The 27,605-nt window shown below is 35.8% G+C and overlaps 1 protein-coding gene across 1 annotated transcript in view; it reads right to left on the reverse strand.

Moving 5' to 3' along the window:
• Positions 1 to 26,524, reverse strand: part of LOC123873146 (connectin-like) — a 109,947-nt gene extending 83,423 nt beyond the window's left edge. The window contains exon 1 of the mRNA XM_045917855.1: positions 26,402 to 26,524. The gene's annotated coding sequence lies outside the window, so the exon portion shown is untranslated. The remainder of the gene's footprint in view (positions 1 to 26,401) is intronic.
• Between the last annotated feature and the right edge of the window lie 1,081 nt (positions 26,525 to 27,605).

Raw genomic sequence — 27,605 nt, forward strand, 5'->3', positions numbered from 1 at the left:
CCAACTTCAAACAGGCGAAATTCTCCATTAGTAGGCACTTTCAACCAAACGGAGAAGATTCTCAAATCGGTACGTACTTATATTTGCCCATCCCGGGCATGCATTTTAAGTAATTGAATATGATGAGAGTTCTCCATAATGTTCTCAAACGTGTGTGCTTGCCAAACTGCACTTGGCCAGCATGGTGGACATATCGCATGAACTATACTCAATCTGAATGACGCCTCTTTTCTCAGTAGTGGGCCGAAGATAGGTTGAGATGCTGAATAGATGCTTACGATGAGTATGGATCCGAGATTTTGATATGATTTGACAATTCCATGCAAAAGATCCAAGAATGAAGCATGTTCAAGCCAAATGACTCACATCCCTCTAATGTCATTTTTAAGATAGAAAATTTAAAGTTATTTAAAAATTTAAAACATGATTAAATCATGAAAATTGCAACTCTCGTAGTTTTTTTTATTGTTATAATATATTTTGTTAATAGTTGTAAATTTTAAATTTCATATTGAAATCATGAAAATTATAACATGTACTTAACAATAATAATTATAATCGTCTATTTAACACTTCAATTACCATTGGATGCTAATAGTAATAATTTACTTTAATAATTTACTTTAATTTACATTATGTTCAATTACAATAATACGGAATTGTCATTACCATCTTTCTAAATTAATTTTATTATTAGGTATAATTATTTATTATACTCCGTTTATATAATTATTATTACTATATCATGACATTTTGGCCACTAATTGAACGTCTGCGTTGGCCACGCTAATTAACGTTTGGGGTAATTATTAACCGTACAATTGTTTAATTTATAGCTGATTGCGTTCAGATTTTCTCTATTAGGAATGCTATTGAAATTAGGTCATTGTGTAATGAACTATGAACAGACGCCGAATGCGTAATAATTACATCTATTATTTATTATTCGTACCTTGGAATCAATAAAAGGGACAATCAATAGTAGGAAATTTAATATTTTTAGTAGCATTATTAAATAAATAGGTTTACCTTTATTTTAAAAAACTGTGGCTTATCCCTTTTCATTCTAAGAGGAGACTCATTAATTAAGTTGGCCGGTGATCAGTTGATCATAACAGACATCTTAATTTGCTATAATTAAGACGTCTGAAAAAGGCAAATCTGTATGGTACAACATCCCCCGCCCCCCAACTGCTAAGCATGCAGGAAAAGCTAGCCACCAAACGAGTCCCAAGTACCACGCAAATCCAAAGTATCTTTGCAATTCTGTGTTGTAAAAGTCTACATCTCCTGAGGATGCTCCGTATTTGGAGCGAAACGTGCGTCGAGTGTGTTCTGGTCATCAACGTTTCTGGTGGATTTGTCTAGAGGAGACGACACCGGGGTCCGTAGTGAGCCGGCAATGGGTTGATGATGATGATCATGATGATGAAAGTTAAAATTGCACTATGATTGTCAACAAATTTTGTTTGAATAGTAGCTTTGTTAGCACTTGAAAAATATGCTCCATATCAAAGTTAAGAGGGCTCTCTCCGTCACTCGTTTCATACAATCGTAGTTCCAATTTCATTTGAATATTAAGCAACCAAAGTCCATGAAATTTTGCAGACATATTCTAGAAACTAATATCTATGTCTGTGGTTTTCCAGATTTCTGTTAAAATATTCGGTTTCAAAGTTACGGGGTCTTAAAAATTTTCATACAAATCTTTGAGCCCCTGTAATTTTAAAACTACATATTTTTAGAAAAATCTAAAAACCACAGACACAGATATTAGTTTCTAGAATATGTCTGCAAAATTTCATGGACTTTGGTTGCTTAATATTCAAATGAAATTGGAAATACGATTGTATGAAACGAGTGACGAAGAGAGCCCTGTTAATGTTTGAACAAAAGACTACTTTACAGAACATTCTAAATAGGTGCTGAATTCATAAATGAAACAGTCGTCATCTTGGATGCAATACGGGTCGCATGCTTTTGCCTATATCGGTCGCCTCACGACCTGGTGACCCCGTTTTTTCTCGTCTTCATGTTTTGTGTAATACAGGCTTTTAATATGCCCTCTGTTCTGTTCGTGAATTTCAAGCGACCTATGTTAAGTTTCGGTAGGAAATGTTGCCTTGCAGGCATGAAAGATTTTTAGGGTTTATTTCAACTCAATACTCGAATAAGGTAAAATCTTTTTTTTGGTGGGGAGGCTTCGGCTGTGGTCTAAGACTGCATCATCACTTACCAACAGGTGAAACTGCAGTCAAGGGCTAACTTGTATCTGAATAAAAAAAGAGCCTCAATAGCTGAACGGTCAAAGGAGAGACGGGGCTGGGTAGTTCAAACTTCAAACTCCACCCTTGCTTTGTACTGTTGTCATAAAAAATTTAAGGCTCTTTTTAGCGCTACTCTAATTTATACATTATGTGGCTCCTAAAGTCTCTTTTAAATTAAATTAAGTTTGTCTGTCCTTTTCTTATTACATTGTTAAGAATAAGATGCAATCCCTTTTGTTTTTGTAACATATCCACTATTTACCCATATTCGCAATAAAGAAAGAATTGAATTGAATACAAGAATTTTGTTGCGGTAAGGGTCAATACCATTGTCTGCCTATTCGTCATGCTAGGTAAGTATTTGGTTTCCAAATTGATAACTAGTTCTTCATGGTAAAAACATTAAAGTACCTACCAAAAGTATATTCTACTTCAATAACAATTTACGTAACCGAAAAGTAAGTCAAAGGTCAAAGCATTCGGAACCCGCTTGTTACCTACTGGTTAAAAGTCGTGGTTAGCAAAACTTCGTGCACACTTAGCGAAATGCATTCCTAATGTGGGAGTAGAAACTTGCTTTTACGATGCTTAGAATTTTCAAGACGTTTTGTGTACGTACTGCAAACACGATTATTTAGTGCACGAATATTCATGAAGTAAACATAAATTCTAATTTCGTTCGTCTTTTGTAGCTTTTGCTTGTGATAGGGGCGAGTAGTGTGTCTTAAATCCGTATTAGTGTGTGTACGTTTGTTTCATTTTCACGGTTTAACTGCTTAACCAATTTTGAAGAAATTCTATAAAAATATAGCTAGCATACTGGAGGCGTACATAAACTTTTTTTGTACCTATCTGAAAAAAATCTTAGCCCAAAGAAACAATAAAAATTAAATAAAGTCTCGAAGGAAAAAGTTCATCACCATTGTCTGAGTAAATCGCCGGCTCACTACTAAGCACTAAAACACTAGTCTCTTCTCAGAATACGAAAGGTTTATGCCCTAGTCCACCATAAAATATCGTAATGCAAAAGTAAGTTGGAGTACAAAGCAGTATATATTCTGCATTCTGAGAGGAGATCCAGGTTAGCGGGCTGGCGATGGGTTGAACTTATGATGATTTTTAAAAAACGAATTCAAAAACAAGTTAGAAATAAATTATTTTACCTACCAAGAAGTTTGGATGACAAAATATCGTAATGGAAAAGTAAGTTGGACGGCAAAGCGGTTTACAATATCATGCTTGTTTAATGTTGCTCGTTTGAAAGTCGTCGCTTAGCGGAACTTTGCGCACACTTAGCGAAACGCATTCCCGATGCAAAGCTTGTGGTACGATGCAAAGCTTATGGTAAGTTGCTTCTACGGTCTGAGTTTTGATGTGTTTTTTGATTAGTAAAATTGTATAACTGAAATAACTGATACTGTGTAACAATATTTTACTAAGCTTTTTTTATTTATGGCCATTTATTAAGCTTTTTTAAAGTTATAAAGTTCATTGATTTATTCGTACTGATTTTTATGCTACTTCTTTCTAAGAAATAGAGAGTGCACCTGTATTGGTGGACACACTTTTTAAAGTCCTTCTGTGTAGTTGGCTAATTACCCGTTAGAAATAGCCACCTTGGCCGTAATCTGGTTGAAGAAAACCTCAGATAAAGAATCAAGGTGGACTTGTCATTAAAATAATACTTTGTAAGAGCCAAGCTAAGTGTATGGAAAAGCTCTAAAGCGTTATAAAGACTAAAACACAGTTTTTTGTCACTGTCACTATTTAGCTTTTCTTTTTGTTGGGCACAGTTGTCATCTGTGCCCACAAAGCCTGTGATAGTAATTAAATGCGAATATTAAGAGTTAGTTTTCTGTTTTAAATTTAATGTTGAAGGTGTGCAGAAAGCCATTTACAGTGATTTGCTGTGTTGACTGTAACAGTCGTAGCGAGCGCAAATTAAGAAAGACCTTTCATTCGTAAGTATGATTTGTTTCGTTGTATTGTCCCTTTCGGGTAACCGCCTCTGACAAGTCCACCTTTATTCTTGGTCTGATGAGAAAATTTATCAAATTTTCATTTTCAGTACTGAAAAACGTTTTTTTTTTGTTTTTTTTTTTGCTATGCATGCTAATCATGACTAATAGTCTCCTTTCCCCTCCAATTGAGCGTAAAGCTTGTGCCAGGAGTGAGTACGACAATAGTGCAACGGGTGGGGTTCGAACCGCCGACCTTTCGGAATTCAGTCCACTTCTCAACCGTTGAGCTATCGAGGCTCTGTTACTGAAAAATGTGTTACATGCAGCACCTGCTTGGTGCGGATTAAAACGATTTCTTGAATTTGGGAACTCTACTCGAATAAAAGTTCTTTGAATAAGCGCAAAAGTTTCCTTTTAGATAATATTCGTCAGGCACAAAGGATCAAGTTAGCAGGTATCTACACTTACAGGCTGTAAAACTCCAGTCGTTCTGAAGCCTCTCTGATTTTGGCGCCAAATGTTTGGAGAATGCTAATTCTGTTTTAGCCTATGTAATACCTACTGTAATGTCAATATGTTTTTGTGTTTATTTCTGCTCTTGTTCGTACTTGTGAATACGAAATACGAAATTCGTGTTTGGAAATACAAAAAAATTGTAAGAACGTTATAAAATATTAATTTTATATATTAACTAGATCATACCCACGTCTTCATCTCATGCAGTTTTAGGTTTTTAAAGATTTAGCAGAAACTATTTCGTTTTCCTGGAGAAAAAGTAGGATATGTTCGTCCTTGGGATCTCTGTACCCTCTTCAAAATTTCTATGTTCAAAATTGGTTAAAACGGATGGGATGTCAAAAGGTTATAGATAGACAGACAGTTACAGTAATTATTTGGATACTCTAACAAAGTATCTAGTAAAAATATTTATAATGATTGTTTTGTGGAGTATATTTTATTACTATATAAAGTGGGATTTTGTATTATTCGTGTAGGGCTAAAATTGTAAATTAAGACCCATTTTTTTAATACGTGCAGTGAATGTGGCCATCTTGAAAATATATGGCGGTCTTTTATTACGGTTTGGGTCATATGGTAATTTAATAGACTGTATTTTTGATGTACCCAGCACTCGGCTACTTGAGAAGGGGTTTCGTTTTGCAGAAATATAAAGGAATTTTTATTAGTTACTACCTGGTGCCCGCGACTTTGTCTGAGTGGATTTAGGTTTGGGAAAATCCAGTGGAATTGTTTGATTTTAAGGGATAAAAGTTATTTTCATTTTTATTATAAATTATAAATAAATAAATGGATTTCATTTCAGGCAATAAATTTATAACCCATAACAATATAATATTGTGAAAAATCTAGGTCTAGATTGGAGTGCACTTGCCTAGAAGATGCCTTTTCACACTTGCGTTGAAAGTATTCAAGTTATACCTACTGGAAGGAAACACAGACGTGGTAAGGGCATTCTAGACCTTAGCGGTTCGTATCAGAAACGTTGAGCAAAAACGTTACGTACGAATAGATGCCAATTGGAAAGAGAAATTGGGTAAGAAGTAGCCTTCTAGGTAATTAAACCATGCAAAAAATCACGTTGATTCGTTGCTTCGTTGCGACGTGATTGAAGGACAAACCAATAAATCAACAAACACAATTTCGTATTTAAAATATGGAAAGTAGTGTGGAGATTTGGTTTTATTTTTAATATAACTTTCTATTTCTATTTTTCAGACTAACTCAAAAACGTTTTTAAGATAAAGTTGTTAAGTTCAAGTGCGGTTACTATACTTACAACTACACAAATTGACCCTACTATTTTTATAATAAAGTTAGGCAAGCATTTTCCTAAGTTGATAGCATTGATAGTTAGTGAAATAAGTATGTGTGACACACGGGCAGACTTAGTCGCACTATAAGAGTTCTTTTTTTAAAATTATGATAAGGAACCCTAAAAAATAAATTAGATCGTAAAGTACCAGTTTAAAATAACAGTATAAGATTACCATAAGACCGAAACGGTAATAATAGAGTGTAATATATTCCGCAGACGGCGTAGTTCACCTCGCGAATTCCATTTAATAAAGTTTTGGATTCCAAGAAGATCGCGTTGCCTTTTATGCGAAAATTAAAATAATATGTCAAAGGTAACTTAATATAATTGTTATTTTGTTTAAGTTTCTAAGTTTAAAAGCTCGGAGCCTGTAGTTTGTATTTTGTATGGAAATCTGGTCACAAAAGTAAACTCGAATAAGTTTGGTATGCTGGAATGACATGGGCCATATTCCGTTGAGACTTATTTTTTTAATTTATACGCAATATTTTTAACAGCCAACCTACGGTGTATCATTCGAAAAGTGAGTCCGTCTATCCATCCCTGATAGCGAATATGCATCCCTTAATCCGGGGTAACGAGTTATTTCGAACTTCAAAACATCATTCCATTTGGCCGCTATGCTTGATGATGTATAAAAATATATTGACTTATTGTTGGCATTAACCTAATCCAAATTAAAGGTAAAGTCGGTTTCTACACAAAAAAGATTAGGGGTATAACAATACTAAACGTTTTTTTCCATTAACCTAATGACCGTACGAAAGTGTTTTTACGAAAAAACTAAAACCGGTCAAGTGCGAGTCGGACTCGCACAGGAAGGGTTCCGCGTCATCGCACAAGAAATTTCAAATCAGTATGATAATAATTTGCAAGTTAATATCCGAAACCTCCATCTTGATCTAGTAAACTAAAGGTCAAATCAAATCAAATCAAAATCAAATCAAATTTCTTTATTGCGAATTTGGGTAAACAGTGGAGATGTTACAAAGATAAAAAGGTACAGCCAAATTCTGCTTATAAGCATGCAATATGTTACATTAAATTAAGATACATTTCAGTCACACAAAAAAAATAAAAAATAAAAAATTAAATAATAATAGCAAAATGTCCAAAATTAAAATACAGTTATAACTTTTCTGAGAGGTAATCATTAATTGAGTAATATGTCTTTTCTAATAATAGTTTTTTCAATTTTCTCTTAAATAAAGGAAGTTCACGGGTCTCAATTATAGCTGGGCAAGTGATTATACAAAAGTCAGGAAAACAAACCCTTACTACTTTTATGATATAATCACAAGTTCCCGGTTTTCAGATTTTTTCTTTTACTGGTGCTATGACCTATGTAGGTAGGCTAAATTTCATGATTCTAGGTCAATAGAAAGTACCTTATGGATTTTAATTTCCTTTTCTTAACAGACACGAGAGACAGACATAAACAACGAAAAACTACAAATTACTAGAGGATGCCCGCGACTTCGTCCGTGTGGATTTAGGGTTTTTAAAGATCCCATGGGAACTGTTTGATTTTCCGGAATAAAAAGTAGCCTATGTCCGTCCCCGGGATTCAAGCTAACCCTGTACCAAAGTTCGTCAGAATCGGTTTAATTGTTGGGCCGTGAAAAGGTAGCAGACAGACAGACACACTTTCACATTTAAAAAAAAAAAAGAATATTAGCCATGTTAAATGACTAATATTCCCCTTTCCTCTCCAACTAAGCGTCAGGCTTGTGCTAGGGGTAGGTACGACAATTATAGTGCAATGGGCGGGGTTTGAACCGTCGACCTTTCGGTTTTCAGTCCACTCCTTTACCGGTTGAGCTATTGAGGCACTATATTTATAATATTAGTATGGATTTAGACAACGAAGCTATCCTATAAAGATTCCTTTTTTTTGAGATACACGGAACCCTAAAAACAAGTGACATTAGAGAGGTAGGCGCCCAAGCAAGGTAAAGTGGCACACATTAATATCTAATTACTCGTGTGTACGACCCACAAACACGCCACGTAATCCTCTAATGGGTATATTGTGAAAATAATGACCATAAATTACAAAACGTCCCATGGGCTTGCCTGAAACTACAAGTTTTTACGTCCTTTTTAAACATTACTATTTCCTTATTTCCTGTTTTGCCTTAGCTCAATGATACTAGGTATATATTGGTGTGGCCAGCTCACTTCTGAGTCTACGGGTCTCCTCTTAGAATGAAAGAGTCCTTATAAGAGAAGACCTCTTAGTATAATGAAAAGGATTTGGCCACAGTCTGGAGCTGGCTGGATAGGCAGCTTCACGTTTTTTTTTTCATTAAAAGAAATTAGCATTCCAAAGATGACTAATATTCCCCTTTCTCCTCCAACTAAGCGTAAAGCTTGTGCCAGGAGTAGGTACGACAATAGTGCAACGGGTGGGGTTTGAATCATCAACCTTTCAGAATTCAGTCCGCTCCTCAACCGTTGAGCTATTGAGGCTCTATAAACACTACGGAGAACTCTCATGGTACGAAGCCATGCATGTGTGAATCCCACTTGCATTTGACCGGTTTTATTTATTTAAAACAAATAAACATTTGCCAAAATCAAAGAAACCCTACAACAGCAGGTATCTACTTAATTTTCCATATCTTTTGTACATTTTTTATACTAAGAGATATTACGAACTCGTAAGATAGACTTTTATTAAAGTCTCGCATTACGTAGCCGGAGAAGTTTAATTTAAAGCGAAATTTAAGAAGACTAGCAATTTTAATATGTTCTGTGATAGCCAACACAAAATAAATTCCATTGTCTCACAGGCGTAATAAAATGATAAACCTTAAAAAAGAGTTTTCATATTTTCCGATCAGATATACTTTTATTTAATCTGATATTTTAAGGGGCTTTTATAGGTGACCTATATATTATAGGTATACCAGGCCCGACGTTATAAAGTTACAAAATCTCCGATTGCCATGTCGGAGGGTTGCCTGCAAAACATACATTAAAAAAAAACGTTTTTTTTTTTTCTCTTTCGTCTGGCTTTACAAAGATTAGCCAATGTCAAGTTTGTAGTTATTTGTAACAAGTTAGTTAAACTATACAAGTATGGGCCCCGTCTGTGCCGGCACTCGCCGACATACGCACGGCACCCCTTTAGAGCGCTTTCCAGTCAGTTAACAAAAAAAACACTGCAAAAAGGCAGAACACGCCCGCCAGCTAACACCAACACAGACAAAGTCCAAAAAAAAAAAAAACGTTATAAACAAAATTGAAATCAAACTAGTTGAACCTAAAACTACCTATAACAATTTGAGAGGATCACTAACTTTCGTCACTTTCATTGCTGAAATGCTCTAAAGTTATCAGATATCTTAACATCCGCTTCGATTTTAATGTCGGAAATTTTAAAATTACTTATGCATTTAAAAATTCTAGTAAAATAATATTACTATTTATCTCTATTGAACGATATTCATATCACTTGCTGCTTTAAAAAAATAAGGGTCAACAATTAGCCTGTACACAATATTATTGTTACGTTCAAATTACATGGTAAGTATATAAAATTCGTGGTTGCTGATGAGTAAGCCAGAAGATACGAAACGCACGGGAAAAAGTAGCATAGAAAACGCTCTACAAAATTGTGAGCCAAGTGTCGTAAGTCTTCATTTCTCTTTTACATAATAATAGTGACAAGACCACCTTTTTGTACCCACATTTTAAGTTTTCTTTTTTTGTAACCTGTCATTTTGTGGTGTGATAAATCATTACCATTTACATTATGCATACATACAAACATAAATACTGGGATTATTATATCGAGCTTATGTAGATAAATCACGCTTCGCCAACAAGTCACTGAATGACTTAGGGCAGTGAAATCAGATATCGTATAGTATAAAAATCCGTTTGAGTAGGTATATAAGTATTTGCCTTCTTTTATGTGGTCCCTAATATTATCGCAGTCACGTCCAATAGGAGGGCACTTAATATACAGAAAGTAATATTGCGGTCGTTGCTACATTCTTGGTCTTTCGGGGATTCGCATTCACACGCCCGGCTTTGGTTTGAGGATTATACCAATTTTATATGTAATGGATTTTATTGTTATGATGATGAACAAGTGTAAATTAAAAATTTATAACACCCCCGACAAGTGAAGGTTACAGTAATAACTAGAAAAGAGCTGATAACTTTCAAACGGCTGAACCGATTTTCTTGGATTATAGCTAAGCACACTCTCGATCAAGCCACCTTTCAAACAAAAAAAAAACTAAATTAAAATCGGTTCATTAGTTTAGGAGCTACGATGCCATAGACAGATACACAGATACACAGATACACACGTCAAACTTATAACACCCCTCTTTTTTTGGGTCGGGGGTTAATAAAATAAAAGAATTTTTGGGAAGAGAATCAGCGTAGCTGTTTAGTGCAAGGAACAGCAAGTACTCTTCGCAATATTATACGCGGGCTTCTTTGATAAATAAAGTAGATGTAAAAGTGAAAGAAAACCATGCTAAAACCTTATTAACCTATTATTTTTGATAGTATAAATTCACTAAATCGCCTATTTCTATGAAAAGATTTCCATCTTAGTTTTCATCAATATAATGGCAATTGCGCCAATTTGGCGACAAATAAATGGAATTAGCACAAAATCCCCCGTAATACCCCTCGTTAGAGTCTAATACAAGAACAATTGGCTCAATTTAAGTTGTGAAATTACGCCTCGAAACTCGATATAGTTATTTAGAGGATAATTTCGTTGAAAGTGATTTCATTTACATAGAAATTCGGTGTAAATTTTCATCACAAATTCGTAGGAAATTAAATGTAATAACTAATAAGTTTCCGATAGGGTAGTTGGTGAAAAATAACCTTAGGACATTCGGCCTTCTTTTTGGGGATGCCGGGAGCGCAACGGGCACGCACTTCTAACTTTTCGGATTCTAGTAGGTATGTGCGTTTTAAGCATTTTTTTTAAATAAGATAATTAGTCATGCGAATCATGACTAATACCCCCCTTTCCCCTCCAATTAAGCGTAAAGCTTGTGCCAGGAGTGGGTACGACAATAGTGCAACGGGTGGGGTTTGAACCGCCGACCTTTCGAAATTCAGTCCGCTCCTCAACCGTTCAGCTATTCGAGGCCCTAAATCTAATTAAATATTACTTGCTATATCAGCGTAGTAGAACATCGTGAGGAAACCTGCATGCCTGATAATATTCTCAAAGGTGTGTGGAGTCTGATAATCCAAATTGAGTTAGTGTGGCAGACAATGGATTAAATTCCCCTCATTCTGGGAGGCGACCCGTACTCAGTAGTGGACCGGCGATGGGTTAGTAATGATGATGATGATGATCCGACAGGGTAACACAATATAAAGACGGACGGTGTCAAGGTTATATAGGTTTTCAACCGAAAGTCAGCTTATTTACTTTGACATACGGTTGAAATTGTTATAATGAAAAAGAGCGTGCGGCTGCGCTCTACGCGGCTTTTCGTGCGATGCATAGGTCGCGCAAGAGGTTAACCGATTCCATGTAATAATGTATTAACATAACTGTTATGAAAGAACATAACTCAAATTTTAAAAAACCCCCGACACAAAAACTTCTATAAGAAAACTAGAAAAGAGCTGATAACTTTCAAACGGCTGAACTGATTTTCTTCGATTATAGCTAAGAACACTCTCGATCAAGCCACCTTTCAAACAAAAAAAAACTAAATTAAAATCGGTTCATTCGTTTAGGAGCTGCGATGCCACAGACAGATACACAGATACACGTGTCAAACTTACAACACCCCTCTTTTTGGGACGGGGGTTAAAAAGAAAGGGTTACGTAGTTGTCTAAATTAATAAAATAAAAAAGATTTTTAAAATCGCAATCAAAGCGATCACACTTTTTTTTTTAATATCTTTATTTTTAACAAAATTACAAAGAGTAAGAATACAGTGATTTCTTCCAGGCAACCCATACTTAAGAACTTTAGAACTGTGGCAATGCAGCTATATATACCTACATAGTAAACTTTGTAGCGTCGTTTGAAGTTTTTCAAGTTACCGTTACAGCCGTTCACTTAGTGATTTGTTTGTAACTCTGCCGTGCGTAAATCTGTCATGTTCACACAGGCTGCGTAAGCGTAGACGTAGCGCGTACCATTGCGTTGTAATGTATGAAACTGTATGAAACATGGCACAGCGTGGACGTATGCCTAATCCGGTGTGTTAGGGGTTTACGCGCGTCACTACGCACGTGTCACGTGTACGCAATCGGTGTGAATCGGCCTTTAAATGTTAAAATCACAATGTTTTGAAAAGACCATCCCAAACCAAGTACAGTCCATAATAAAAGCTGTTTATAGAAATAGTTTTTTTTTCAAATAAACTATTAGAAGTGCTTACAACGAATTAACAACTGTCAGTGACCCCTTTAGGGTTTCTTGGGTTAAGGTCCCCTTTGTAAATGACTATGTAGAGGTACCTACATGTAATGAATGACTGAAATGTATATGGATATGAGTCCACATTTCACATATAACGACGCTATTAGGTGCGATAGGTAAAGGAACGAAGCTATGACTTTTTATTTCCACCGGTAGTATCAATCACTGTTGACAGTTGATGAGGTCAGCAGTTCTGATCACATTATTGCAATGTAGCCCTTACGCACCCATTTGGAGCCGTCCAATTTGATATGAATATAAATAGCCTTATTTAGAAACGTTCTAGAGGTAAAACGGATTGGTAGAACATTATGGTCTATGAGTAACAATCGTTGGTTTCAGTACGATTCACGCTCAGAATCATGCTATCTAAAACTCAATGAAGTATCCAGCATAGAAGCAGGCGTTATTTTGCGGAAGTCCATGTCATACATGGGACCAAAAGCTTAATTATGCTATAATCCACCAAACCAAAGAAATCTGTATGGTGCAACATGCAGCATGCGACATGCACCGCCCGCCCTCCCACTGATAAACATGCAAGAAAAGCCAGCCACCAAGCAAGCCACACGCACCACCACCACGCAGCACCACACAAATCCCAACACCACTCGACGTACGTTTCGCCCCGACACCGGAGCATCCTCAGGAGATGTAGACCTTACAATGCCTAATTGCAAAGTTTGCAATTTGCAGAACATACAGATTTCTCTGGTTTGGCAGATTATAGCAAATTAAGCTTTTGGTTCCTTGTATGTCAATGAAGTATTACTGTAATATGGGCGGCTAAACATGATTATTGCGGAAATGCAGCCAGTATTCTTGGCACCATTCCACGCGGGCACGATTTGTATAGTAAATAGATAAGGTAGCATTAAGTTTTAATGTAATCATGGATATATCACCACTCTATACAAAACGGTAGATTAACAATAACAAGGCTTAAATAAAAAATCAACCACCTTTTCGAAAGGATAACTTTAAAAAGAGTAAAAAAAATAGTACGTACTTAATTAAAGTACAAGGTAATAAGGCACTTTATATAACAGCGCTACATTTTTGGCTAGTATCTTCACTTTGTTGGCTCTTTTAAGAGGTAACCGGAGAAATATGAAACTTAACTAGCTTGTGGGAAATGAAGTATTTCATTACCTTTATTTAGGCAATTTAATGTCCCGCTATTACGTTATCAATCTTTTAAACATCGTCTTAAAAGAAATCACACATATATTGGTTTAAATAAGTAGGTACGTACCTTTTTCAGGGTCATTTTTGGCTAGCATTCCTGCTTTGCTGGCGCTTTTATGAAGTAACCGGTGAAATGTGACTAATAATAATAGGTATACGAGCCTTTAGGACTTTAAGTGTTTTGTTACCTTAATTTTAACAAATTAATACCCATTAGCATTATTTTAACGTAAAACTACAGCTATTTAATTTATTAATCAGCAAGCATCATCTCTTTCAAGCACATCAAGTTAGAAAGAGATCATACATAAATGGGTTTAAATGACGAGTGGGCTTTTTTCACCGCTAACTTTTTTGGTTCCTATGCCTGCTTTGTTGTCTCTTTTATGAGGTAACCGGTGAACCGTGATCTCTATACAAGTCTGTGAGATCTTAACTCATTAATTATCACCTTTATTTCAAACTAGCCGATGCCCGCGACTTCACCCGCGTGGATTTAGGTTCTTCGAAATCCCGTGGGAACTCTTTGATTTTCCGGGATAAAAAGTAGCCTATGTGCTTCCTATGTGCTAATCCAGGATATTATCTATCTCCATTCTTTTAAACCAAATCCGTTTAGTAGTTTTTGAGTGAAGGAGTAACAAACATACACACACATACACACCAACTTTCGCCTTTATAATATTAGTGTGATGTCTTCTTAGGATATTATAACTGAAAAAACCGTTTTATTACATTGATCATTTAAGGTCATATCATTCAAACACATTGACTTAGAAAGAGATCACAAATAAATTGACTTAAATAACAAGTGGCTAGCATTTTGGCTAGCATCCTTGCTTTGTTGGCTCTTTTATGAGGTAACTGGTGAAATGTCACCACTATACGAGCCTTTGAGACGATAAGTGTATTATCGCCTTTATACAAACACTAGAGGATGCCAGCGGCTTCGCCCGCGTGGATTTCGGGTTTTTTAAGCCCCATAGGAACTCTTTGATTTTTCGGGATAAAAGGTAGCCTATGCCCTTCCTCGGGATATATCTCAAGTCTGTATCAATAATTGGTTCAGGGGTTGAGCCGTGAAAACGTAGCAGACAGACAGACACACTTTCGCATTTATAATATTAGTATGGAAGTATGGATTTGAATGCCTCATTAGAATATCTCCTCAACCCAATTTAGTGCAGTAGATTGATCTATTACAACGTCCTTTCTTCGTCGGTAAATAATTGTGACCACTATACGAGCATGTGGGACGTGTGTTTTAGCACCTTTATTTCAACCATTTAAGGTCCCATTAGAATATCATAATCTTAAGTGGGGTCTCTCCGTCACTCGCTTCATACAAACGTAGTTCCAATTTCATTTGAATATTAAGCAACCAAAGTCCATGAAATTTTGCAGACATATTCTAGAAACTAATATCGATGTTTGTGGTTTACCAGATTTCTGTTAAAATATTCAATTTCAAAGTTACGCGGTCTGAAAAATTTACATACAAATCTTTGATCCCCTGTAATTTTAAAACTACATATTTTTAGAAAAATCTAAAACACCACAGACACAGATATTAGTTTCTAGAATATGTCTGCAAAATTTCATGGACTTTGGTTGCTTAGTATTCAAATTAAATTGGAACTACGGTTGTATGAAGCGAGTGACGGAGATAGCCCTGTTAGCCCTATTCAGTACAATACATTGCTCTATTATAACGTCATCTCTTTCAAGCTCACCGACTTAGAAAGAGATCATACATAAATTGGCTTAAAATATATAACAAGTGGCCAGTGTTTTTGGCTAGTCTCCCTGCTTTGTTGGCTCTTTTATGAGGTAACCGGTGAATTGTGGCCACTATACGAGCCTGTGGGACGTTAAGTGTTTTATCACCTTTATTTCAACAATTTAATGTCCCATTAGGATATTGTGTAGCGCATTTTTGGGTCGTATACGTGAGTAATGAGATATTAATGTGTTCACGTTTCCGTGCTCGCTTCTAAAGCCTGTTTTTTCGGTCTAAGAATAAAGAATGTTTCTTTTTTCCTTGGCTAAAACGTTTTTATTGTTGTCTTATAGAGGTGAAATACACCAAACACCAACCTTTATATTATTACCTGCGGAGTGGAGTGGAGATATACTTGATATTTTTGATAACAACTTAAAATCAGCTCTATCAACTCTGACATGCGGTTGAAATTGCCGTTATGAAAGTTGATCATGGAGTAAACTCGAAGGCTACGCTGCCACCACTTTATTTTTAACCCCCGTCCCAAAAAGAGGGGTGTTATAAGTTTGACGTGTGTATCTGTATATCTGTCTGTCGCAATGTAGCTCTTAAGCTAATGAACCGATTTTAATTTAGTTCTTTTTTGGTTTGACAGGTGGCTCGATTGAGAGTGTTTTTAGCTATAATCCAAGAAAGTCGGTTAAGCTGTTTGAAAGTTATTAGCTCTTTTCTAGTTACTGTAACCTTTACTTGTAGGGGGTGTTACAAATTTTTAATGTACACTTGTGTCATCACTACCCATATTATAAGTTCAAAAGTATGTTTGTTTGTTGGTTTATTGGTTTGTTGGTCTGCCTATCAATCACGCCGCAACGGAGCAACGGATCAACGGGATTTTTTGCACGGGTACAGTTGAAGATCTAGAAATTGAGGCTTCTTTTTATCCCGCAAAAAAGAGAGAGAGGCTTCTATTGAAGTAGTAATATAAGAGTCAGCAAAAAGTTCATCTCTCTAACATTTTCGTAAATTGCAATATTACTTCGCAACAAGGGAGATCACAGAAAATTACTAATAATAATTTTTCTGCAAATAAAATACACAGAGCTTTCCAAATTTCTTACTTTACTACATTTAAACAAAAATTTGGCAGCAAAATTCTGTACAGAAATTTAAGCGTATGTATAATTTTTCAGGTAAACAGGTCAACAGGAAGTGGTTTAAAATTGACCTGCAATTTTCAACTACACAAACTAACTAACGAATATGAAGTTGAAAATATGAGCTTGCAATGGGAGAGTTAATTGGATTATATTATTATTTTTATGTCTATAGAGGCTGACCTAGGAGGTTATTGGGGAACGCACTTGCAATAAATGTAATGGTTGTTTTGAAAATAAGACAAAAGTAATAGGCATTGTTGCTGCTTTAATGACGTAGAAAAACTGCCAGTAAAATAATATATCTCAGTATACTTACTAACTTCAGTGACTTCTGAAATTACTTAGAGCTTTCTTACATCATGTTTCCACCAGAAAATTAGTAGTAATATTAGTTTTGACAAAACTCGTGAAATATATACCTACTCGTAAAATCATAAGCTTGAATTGGCACTGTTTTACGTTTAATTTGTCTCTGTTGTGTTAGCAAATAGTAGAGTCAAGAATTTTCGACTCGGTTTTAAGAAAAATGGCAACAATGCACACTTATTGTAGTAGGTGTTGTCAATTTCATTCATCAGATCAATTAGATTCTCAATCTCGGTGATTTCAGATTTCCAACCGGATTATTTATTGATAGATCAAGTGATAATTTTATTATCACATCATCTTTTAATAATCTATTGAACACTATCTCTGCTCCATTCCGCTTCGTTTCAGTAGACAGCTGTCCTTATGAGGCCATAGATAGTGACTACGGGGTCTCAAAACCGTATGACATCAACTCATCACTAACGATACGCACTATTCAAAGACTATAGTATAACAAAGATTAGTATGGGGTTTTGGGCTTGAAAATTTAATTTTTACAAACTTGACAGTGCCAATTTCAATCTTCAGACTGTGATTGCAAGTGCGTGGTGCAATAAACCTAATGTCTGAGTTGAAAAGATACGGTCAGAGCAAGACCTATAAAAATTTAAGAGCGTACTTTCTGAAAGCTTTAGCGTAAATAAGTACTCTTTGATAGTGCAACTAAAAGTAGCCACTTCATAATTGCAAACGATTCTATAGATGGCACGCTGTAAAGACGAAAATAAACGAGTCAGTTTTTCAGTTATAAAAGTTGATACAACTTCGTTGCCGCCAAGTTGTTAGGTTTTTTCACGCTACAAATTGAATATTTTTTACTGCCTTGCTTACGAACTGTTCTATCATCATTTCATTTCATTTCATTTCACCATGATCAACCCTTTGCCGGCTCACTATTGAGCACAAGTCTCCTCTCAGAATGAAAAGTCTGGTTCAAGTCTGGTGGTTTTGAAACAGTACGGAAGTAATTGCTACTTTCTTTCCATTGGTTCTAAATAAAAGAAATTCGATCAATATCACGCCAATTGCACAGATACGGGAAAACAGATGGTATTAGTGCCAAATTTCCAGGAATACCTACCCTCTTTGGGTTCTAATACGACTACGTTTGGGCCAATATCGGTTGTAACGAGAAGATAATTGAAACTAATAACATTTTATCATAAACAATTACAAGATGACGATACAAATACTATTTTTTTTCATAGGACTTGGTACTTAACTTATCCATTTTTAAGATTCCTTATCTGAAAGGTGCCAACGGGTCCTATTACTACGCCTCCCCTGACCGTCCGTCCGTCTGTCAACGGGTTGTATCTCGTGAACCGTAATTGGTAGAGAGTTCAAATTTTCTCAGAATACTATATTTTATTGCCGCTATTATAACAACAAATAATAAAAATTTCAAAATGCCGCTATGAAAATTAAAAAAAATTTGTTATTTCTTGCATTATGACTATTATAATAATTTTTTTGTAAACTAAATTTATTTTTTGCACGTATATTGTACCCACTGGATTTTTAAAAAACTGAGACTTACCCAAACGAATTCGCGGGTACCTATTATCTAGTTCCCAGATAATTTTGCTTTTTCACTAGTTTTTGTATTTCTACTGATATTCGGTGTGTTTTTCAAATGGTCAATACCTTTAGCAAGTAATTAATGTTTTAATAAAAGTAAGTAGATATTATTTTTAATGTTAATGTAAGTGACCTAGTGAACCGAATAAAAAAAAAAACATACATTCGAATTGAGAACCACCTTCTTTTTTAAAGACGGACAAAAAAAACTACCAGTAAGGGCCGGGGCACATATTATGGCGGAGCGCAGCGCAGAGCATTTTTCAGTCAAAACATTATCGACACTGTCCTCATTGAAATAATATCTAAAATCAATTATGCATCCGTGCGGATACTCGCGCATCCGCACGCAGTCCCGCGCGTGCTCGCTCATTCTTTAGTTCAAATTCGCGTAATGTGTCACGCGATTAGAAAACTTCACGGGCATGCTCTGCGCTGCGCTCCGCCATATGTGCGCCGGCCCTAAACGTCATCATAATGAACGTGGAAAAATTCGCCGCAAAAAATACACTCCTTGTGTATTTTTAAAAACTAGTTAATATTAATCTAAATTATGGCACAAAGAAAAAAATCAGTAAGCACCTAAAGTAGTTTTAGAACAAAACAAAATAAGCAGAAAATAAGAGAATAGTGTTTTGAGAAACGCTGCTGGTTTAGCGCTAGTAATAAAAATAAATCTTTGTGTTTGTTTACGCTGTACGGGCGAGGCGGAAATATAACGCACCCGGTGTAACTGCCTCTTTACTCCGAGTGGCAACAAAGACTTTTGCAAGAAAGAAAAGTTAAGTAAATATTTATTATTTAAAAATTACAAAGTGTAGGTATAACATACTGATAATATAGATGAAAGTAAAATAAGAGTTTTTTAATAATAGTGTTATTAGGTAAATAAACAAAATGATGACAAAATATCAAGTTAAAGTATAACCCATTCACTAAACCGATTTGATTAAAGGTACAGAGATCGCGTACATCCCAGCGAATACTTTTATACTGAAAAATCGAAGAATTCCTATGGGATTTATAAAAACCTAAATCCACGGGCATCATCTAGAAATTGTATATTTTTACGAGTCATCCAATTTGTCATCATTATCATCATCAACTCATCGCCGGCTCATTACTGAGCATGGGTCTCCTCTCAAAATTAAAAAGAGTTTGACCAATGACCATAGTCCACCATGCTGGCCAAGTGCGGAATGGCAGACTTCATACACCTTTACGAACAACGATCTATTCCTTCACCGTTAAAGCAAGTTATACCCAATTTGTACCTCTATAATATTTCCGTGTAGCTACAAGACAAACTATTTTCATTAAAAGTTGGCTATATTATTTAGCGGAGTTTTCACTAGGTGATATTTAGTAAAATTTTAATACATCACAACTTCTAGTTGATAAAGTTAGGGAGCGAAAATTCATCATACACATTTCGGAGTTCATTTTCAAAATAGAAAATAATTTATAGTTCCATATCTACTAATTTGACATTAAACCAAATTTGACAAAGGTACAGAGTTAATATCCCAAGGAAGGGCATAGGCTACTTTTTATCCCGGGAAAACAAAGAGTTTTTACAATCACGGGATTTTAAAGAAATCCTTAATCCCCAGAGAAAAGTAGCTGGTTATATTCTGTTTAGTACAGAGATAGGATGTATCCCGTATATAGGTTACTTTTATCCTGGAAAATCAAAGAGTTCCCACGGGATTTTTATAAAAACTTTTTTCGCGGGTGACCCGCTTCAGGCATAATTTATTTTAATATGTAATATTATAATTTATGAGTTTAAGGAACTGCATGTTAATAAAAAAACTACTTAGTGCGAGTCAGACTCACACACTAAGGGTCCCTTACATGATGATTATTGGCTAGTTAGAAATTTTCATTATTTATTGTTATAGAGGCAACAGACTTACATATACTGAGAAAATTTCAACTCTCGACCTATTATGATCATGAGGTACAGATCGCTGACAGACAGACAGACGGATAGCGAAGGCTTAGTAATAGGCTCCCATTAGGGTCGGGTACGGAACCCAAAAAGCATCGACGAAACAATCACACCAACGCAGTATGATCCCGCGGCTTAGCATCTTTGTAATTCTGTGTCTGTGAATTCCAACCTGTGTAATTATCCACGTATATGTAATTCCGTCTGTAATCCGCTCTTTCACCGCACTGGATTACAACATAAAGACACCTATTTACGTATTCTTATTATGTTATTACTCTTTTTATACTTCATATTTCATCCCTTATTGCGCTTCCTAAAGAGCTTTGTCATTCAGCCATTCCTTATAAAAGCGGCGTAATTATTAAAGTATTTAAAATATGCTTTTATGTCTACTTAGTGTACTAGCTTTATACTATTCTAGTACTCATCTCATGCGGAGAAGAGACCCGTGTTCAGTAGTGTGCCGGCTATGAGTTGATAATGATGAAGCGCACACAAAATCCATACCTATTAATAATATAAATCTGTCTGTTATCTTTTCACGCCGATTTGACACCAGCTATTTCCGTATTCTTATAAAATATGTTATTACTCTTTTCATACTTTATTTATTTCATCCCTTATAATAGCGCTTCCTAAATGACGTTGTCATTCAACCAATCATAAAATATGCAACGTAATTATTTCAACTTTTTGGAAATATTCTTTTATGCTGGCTTCTTTCATGTCAATATTATGTATTTCACTAAGCACAAAATCCATACTTAAGTTATTTGGAGGAGATTGGAGGGAAGCAATTTAATTACTTACATACATCCATACTTACTAATATTATAAATGCGAAAGTGTGTCTATCTGTCTGTTAGCTTTTCACGGCCCAACAATTTAACCGATTTTGTAGAAATTTAGCACAGAGTTAGTTTACATCCGGGGACGGATATAGGCTACTTTTTATCCCGGAAAATCAAGAGTTCCCACGGGATTCTCAAAGGCCCATCTGTTAAATCGATTAAAATGAAAATTGGTACAGAGATAGCTTGCGTCCCGGAAAAGCAAAGGGTTCCCACGGGATTATTAAAATACCTAAATCCACACTGACAAAGTCGCGGGTATCATAATATAGCATTGTAAAATATATCATATTATAGTAAACTTGATTGATAAATAATATCTGATCGAGAGCACTCGTCCATGTAAATTTTCGTCATCAAAAATTTATTTAGCATGTAAATTATTTTTAGTACACTCTGGATAGTACGCGTGCGTAATCAAAGGTCGATTTATTAAAAAGAAGTTTGAGCTTTATCAACTGGATGTTGCCAGCAACTTCATCCACGTGGGTTTACGTTTTTGGAAATCCTGTGGAAACTCTTTAATTTTTCGGGATAAAATATAACCTTTAAGCACCTGTCTATCGAGCTATCTTTGTGCCAAATAAATAGTGTTGTTTATTGTCCATCCATTTGTCCGTCCCTTTTTCTGTTTGTCAGCGGGCTTTATCTCATGAACCGTACTGTAATAAATAGGTAAAAAGTTGAAACAGAGCGTGAAAATTTCTAGTGGCGATATGACAACAAAATAATAAAAATTCCAAAATGGCCACCATTCAAATTTAAAAAAAGTAAATGGTGTTACATCTTGCACAATGATATGGGACCTTTCGAGTGCGAGTTCGGCTCGCACTTGACCGGTTTTCATTTTCAGTTTATTTAGTAACTCCACTCCGTCCGTATGCCCCTTACCCTCTAAATGCCTCCAACAATGCATAAGGGTGCCTTTCCACCAGAGATGTGCTATGCAGCTATGCTACGAAGATGTGAAATCTATGTACGAAAATATGTGACCGTTTCCACCAATACCAAGCTATGTAGTTGTGCGAGGAGGATGCGCTATGAAGATGCGCCGCCGCAAAGTAGCTGCGCAGCTCGAGCTATGCGATGTATCGATAGTAATTAGTAGAGAAGCGGTTAGAGCAACGCGGTGAGGAGAGAGGCACTCACGCGTCCTGCCGTGCCTGCACATAGCTACACCACTCGCGACGGCCTATAGCAGACATCCATAGCACGCATCCATAGCACGCATCCTTCCATATAAAAAACATATCTTAGTTGAATCCGTTTCCACCAGTGCTAAGCTATGTGCACCAATGAAAATGATTGGTAGATATCAAACGCATCCATAGCAACGTAGCATAGTTCATCTCTGGTTGAAAAGCAGCCTAAGCTTGTTCTAGAAATGGTTAGATGGACTTTTAACCTACTTTTTTTCAGAGTTCCGTCCCCTAAAACTTAACTTTTGAGCCATATTGTTTAAGATAACTTCATGATTCGTTTATAAAACATAATTACTTTGTCTTGATCATTTTCGTGTCGGTACTTTTTCTCTTTCAAAACTTTTCCTTTCCAAATCGAGTTACGCCATTTCGCGGCAAATGAAAAACAATTTTATAGCCAAAGGTTAAATTTATCTCAGGAAATTCAAACCCTCGTTTGCGAATATAGAGGTGTTCTGTAAAACACAAATTATTTTTAACGTTTGCCGAGTTTTTCAATATTATTTTGTTTAAGGATCGTTTTTAACCCCCGACCCAAAAAGAGGGGTGTTATAAGTTTGAAGTGTGTATCTGTGAATCTGTATGTGGCATCGTAGCTCCTAAACTAATGAACCGATTTTAAAATATATTTTTTTTTGTTTGAAAGGTGGCTTGATCGTGAGTGTTTTGCTATAATCCAAGAAAATCAGTTCAGCCGTTTGAAAGTTATCAGCTCTTTTCTAGTTGCTGTAACCTTCACCTGTCGGGGGTGTTATAAATTTTTAATTTACACTTGGTTCTAATTATTTACTACTGGCTTTTGCCCGTAACATTGTCCACGTAACATTTATAATATTAGAGGCTTTATCGCTAAGAGAAATTAATGTATTACATCCTACATCCAAACTTACGAATTTACCTATCATTTTATTCCAGTTATTTAGGCACATAATAAAGTTCTTAAAAGAAAATCCTTAGTACCAACTACCAACCTATTATATGACAAAGTCAATTACTAAGCGTTTCTAGTAAGATGAAAGTTTTTTTAGGAACGTCGAGCCAACGTTTTTTACGTCTTCATCCGATTAGGGTTTCCTATGAAGCTTTATTTTTTAGTTACAAAAGCTAAAAATATCTTTTTTTCATATTTGTCTCCTAGTTTAGAGACCAAGACTCCATGAAAGCTATAATTTGTTATAATATGTTATGTTGATTAATAAATATTCATTCCATTTCATTGACAATCAAAAAGTGTAGCTATACACATTTTGAATAAAAACCTTTGATTTTGATTTTATACCAGGAAAAAGAATGGTTGTTTTACACTAGTAAGTACCTTCAATGTTGATAGGTATCTGGAAAATGAAAAAATGAAAATGAAAAACCTTTATTTATAAGTACCTCTTTTCAATGCCTTAACAGCATAGTACGGTAACAACTGCGTTAGTTACAAAACTGTGTTGCAGTTGTTAACGCCCACCTCCAGATTTACAAAATTAGGTATTTAAGAAAAGAAAAAGAATAATATATAACAATGTTAATAATCTGATAGTGTTTAATTAATCCAATTCTAATAGGTAGGTAACGTTGATAAGACTTACAATAGATTAGAATCACCGGGTTGACAAACCGAGAGGTCAACCACACTCTTTAGAACTTAGCTCCCTGTTTTGATTCATTAGTAGGCTTTATGTGTATATTATAGCTATACAACATAACATGTGAAAGCTATTGAGTAATTACACAAATTACCACTATTGTATAAAACCACGACGGAAAGACACTGCTCAAACTCGTATAAAATACTAATGTTATTGTTATTATGCAAGATAGATAGATAGAAGTCTTTATTGCACACAAAAACATGTAAGGAACACAACACAATAAAGGAAGAAAACAGAATAAAACAATTGTGTGCAAAGGCGGCCTTATTGCTTAGAGCAATCTCTACCAGGCAACCTTTGCTGAAAGGAGAAGCTAGTGTTGGATAGTACCAAGTCGCAAATTATTATTATTTGAAATTACTTATTATAATAATAAACATAATAATTACATATGTGTCTATTTATTTGTATCAAACTTATTGTTTGTGTGTTTGAATATGTAATTGCACACACACGCGCGCGCACACACGCACACACACACACACACACACACACACACACACACACACACACACACACACACACACACACACACACACACACACGAATACATTAGAAATCATCTAGGGATTCTGACTACATCGTATTCCTCATAGTTGAGGGTCGCTACTCTTTTCCATTAATCACATAATGGTAAGAGTTTACTTGGAATAATGCGGTAGTTTCCAGATCATCATCTATTTATCCCATAAATTAACCCTTCCATTGTTTAATTAAACAGGTTATTCAGCAATGATGAATACCAACGAGGCAGAGACAAAATGTCAAGTTCGATAAAATTGTAAACTGAAACTTGGTCCCAATTCAGTTTGTTCAAAAGGGCTATTCAATTTCGGATACAGGGCGAGTGGTCAACCCTTTGAACAATTTGAAAGTTCCGATTTGGTGAATGATTTGTTTATTTATATTATTTAAATTGACTTTTGTAAGCGGCGCCATAAATAAATAAGCTTAATATGAAAGAGCGATGGACATATCAATTTTAAAGCCGCGATAGCTGAACGGTTGAGGAGCGGACTGAATTCCGGAAGGTCGGCGGTTCAAACCCCACCCGTTGCACTATTGTCGTACCCATTCCTGGCACAAGCTTTACGCTTGATTGGAGGGGAAAGGGGAATATTAGTCATAATTATTCTTTAAAAAAAACTGTTTCTAAAATAAAAAAAGCCTTATAATATACATAGTTAGTTAATTGACCTTACCAGATCTTTTTTCCCACGCACATGCAAGCTATGGAACCAACTTCCTTCGCGGCGGTGTTCCCACTACATAGATAGATAGATAGATTTCAACAGGGGGTTATTCAAAGGGCGGATCAACAACGTCCTGAAACGCTGTCAACGAATTGGGCGGTTCCTCTGGTGCTGCAAATGTTCATGGGCGGTGGTAATCACTTAACATCAGGTGACCTACCAGCAAGTTTGCTCGCTATTTTTATTTAAAAAAAGTTAATGCTAAGCCGGAGAAAATATACGGACCGGAGCCAGTGAAGCCGAAGGGCAGGAACTAACACTTATTACAATATTTTTATTTAATAATCCACAAATTCCAATGTGTCCCATCTTGCCTCGTATTTTCCGTCAATGCGACAAGATAATGTGAGCTAAATTAATGAGGAAATGACTGATTAATTGATATAATATCAACGTTCAACTAAGCTGTTGGGTATTGAAACTTGAAAATTTACATGAAGGCTTTCCTTGTAATAAATCTCTACTAAGATATATTTACCTAATATTTTCTAATATTTCCGGAATAAAGTCAAAGTAGATGAGTTATATCATAACCATATTTATTTTACGAAATTTGTAGATTTTAGATTAAGTAATGTAAGTCTCAATTTAAATCCAAAAAAGTTCGAATGCCGTAATATTATTCACCAATCTTAGCACGTCAAAACAAACCAATAAAACGGATTACCAATTTCCATCGACCGTTCTCCGAACGAAAAACATCGTATAAAAACAGTGACAACCTCGTAAATACTAATTAACATAAAAAGAGAGCATCCCAGCTCTACAAACCCCATAAACACCCGTACTAGACAGTAAATAAATTCCCAATATAATAAAATCCTATTATCACTTATACCGAACTCCCAAACAAGGGCATAAATTCCACCATCGACGTTTTTCCGGAGCAGAATCACAAACATACAGAAAAAATATCGAAATGGTGCGAAAACTTTCACTTGCTTCAAATCCATAAAATGTAAGAGGAGCTTTGTCACTCACCGATTATATTTAAATCACATTTGATGCGCTTCGCCGGTCTTATGGACGAAGCTTTGGGGTTTAAAATAACACTTTTTGCCGCGCGCACTTTCAAACACTAGACACAACTGACCTCGACAAAGGTTCAAATGGAACTGAAAGCCTGAAAGCTCGCGCAGGCTCCGAATCATATCACGGCAAAACTGAGCTGGATATACAAATTCACCCCATTATCACCCTTAAAACTTACTGATTAAGACCTAAAAAGGTTTGCATGTGTGTTTGCTTTGCTATCCCGTAGCGTAGATAATTGTACAACGTAAATTATGATTAACGTGCTTATTTAATTAAAATGGCGACTTTTTTTTTATTCTATAATGAAACTGCGGTAAAAGGATTGCAGCAATTAATGGGGCGGAACGGAATCGACGGTTGGCAATTTTATTTTTGTTCTAGCCAATTTCCTTTTGCAGTTTTTGCGTTTCATTTTTTTTTTTGTATGTGGGTGTGAAATTGCATCCTATTTATTTGGAGTTTTATTTTTCTGCCACATAAAACCTACTTTTGTGGTTTGCGCTTATTATCTCTTTAATTGGATACTTAACCAGATACTATTAGAGTGAATCTAATAAGGCGCATAATCAGCATTGCTACACTAGCTGATGCCCGCGTCTTCAAGGAACCAAAAGCTTAATTTTCTATAATCCGCTAAATCAAACAAATCTGTATGGTGCAACATGCAGCATGCGACATGCACCGTCCGCCCTCCCACTGATAAACATGCAGGTAAAGCCAGCCACCAGGCAAGCCATACGCACCACCACCACGCAGCACCACACAAATCCCAAAACCACTCGACGCATGTCTCGCCCCGACACCGAAGCATCCTCAGGAGATGTAGACCTTACAATGTTTTGCTCTTTTTACTTTGCACAGCTCAAACTATTGGACGGGTCGGGCTGAAGTTTGGCATGTAGATATCAATATGACGTAAACATCAGCTAAGCAAGGATATTTGAAAATTCAACCCCTAACGGGGTAAAATAGTGGTTCGAAAGCGCAGTCCACATGGACGAAGTCGTGGGAATAAGCTAGTAATAGTATAGATGGATTCTGTGTATGAGTTTGTGCTTATAATATCTTGGTATCTCGGGACCACACATCATGTACCGACCTGATTTCAATAGCTCGGGGGTTAATTCGTACGGGATAAGTTATGTATAAT

Source organism: Maniola jurtina, chromosome 16, assembly GCF_905333055.1.
Source record: "Maniola jurtina chromosome 16, ilManJurt1.1, whole genome shotgun sequence".
Taxonomy (NCBI): Eukaryota; Metazoa; Arthropoda; class Insecta; order Lepidoptera; family Nymphalidae; genus Maniola; species Maniola jurtina.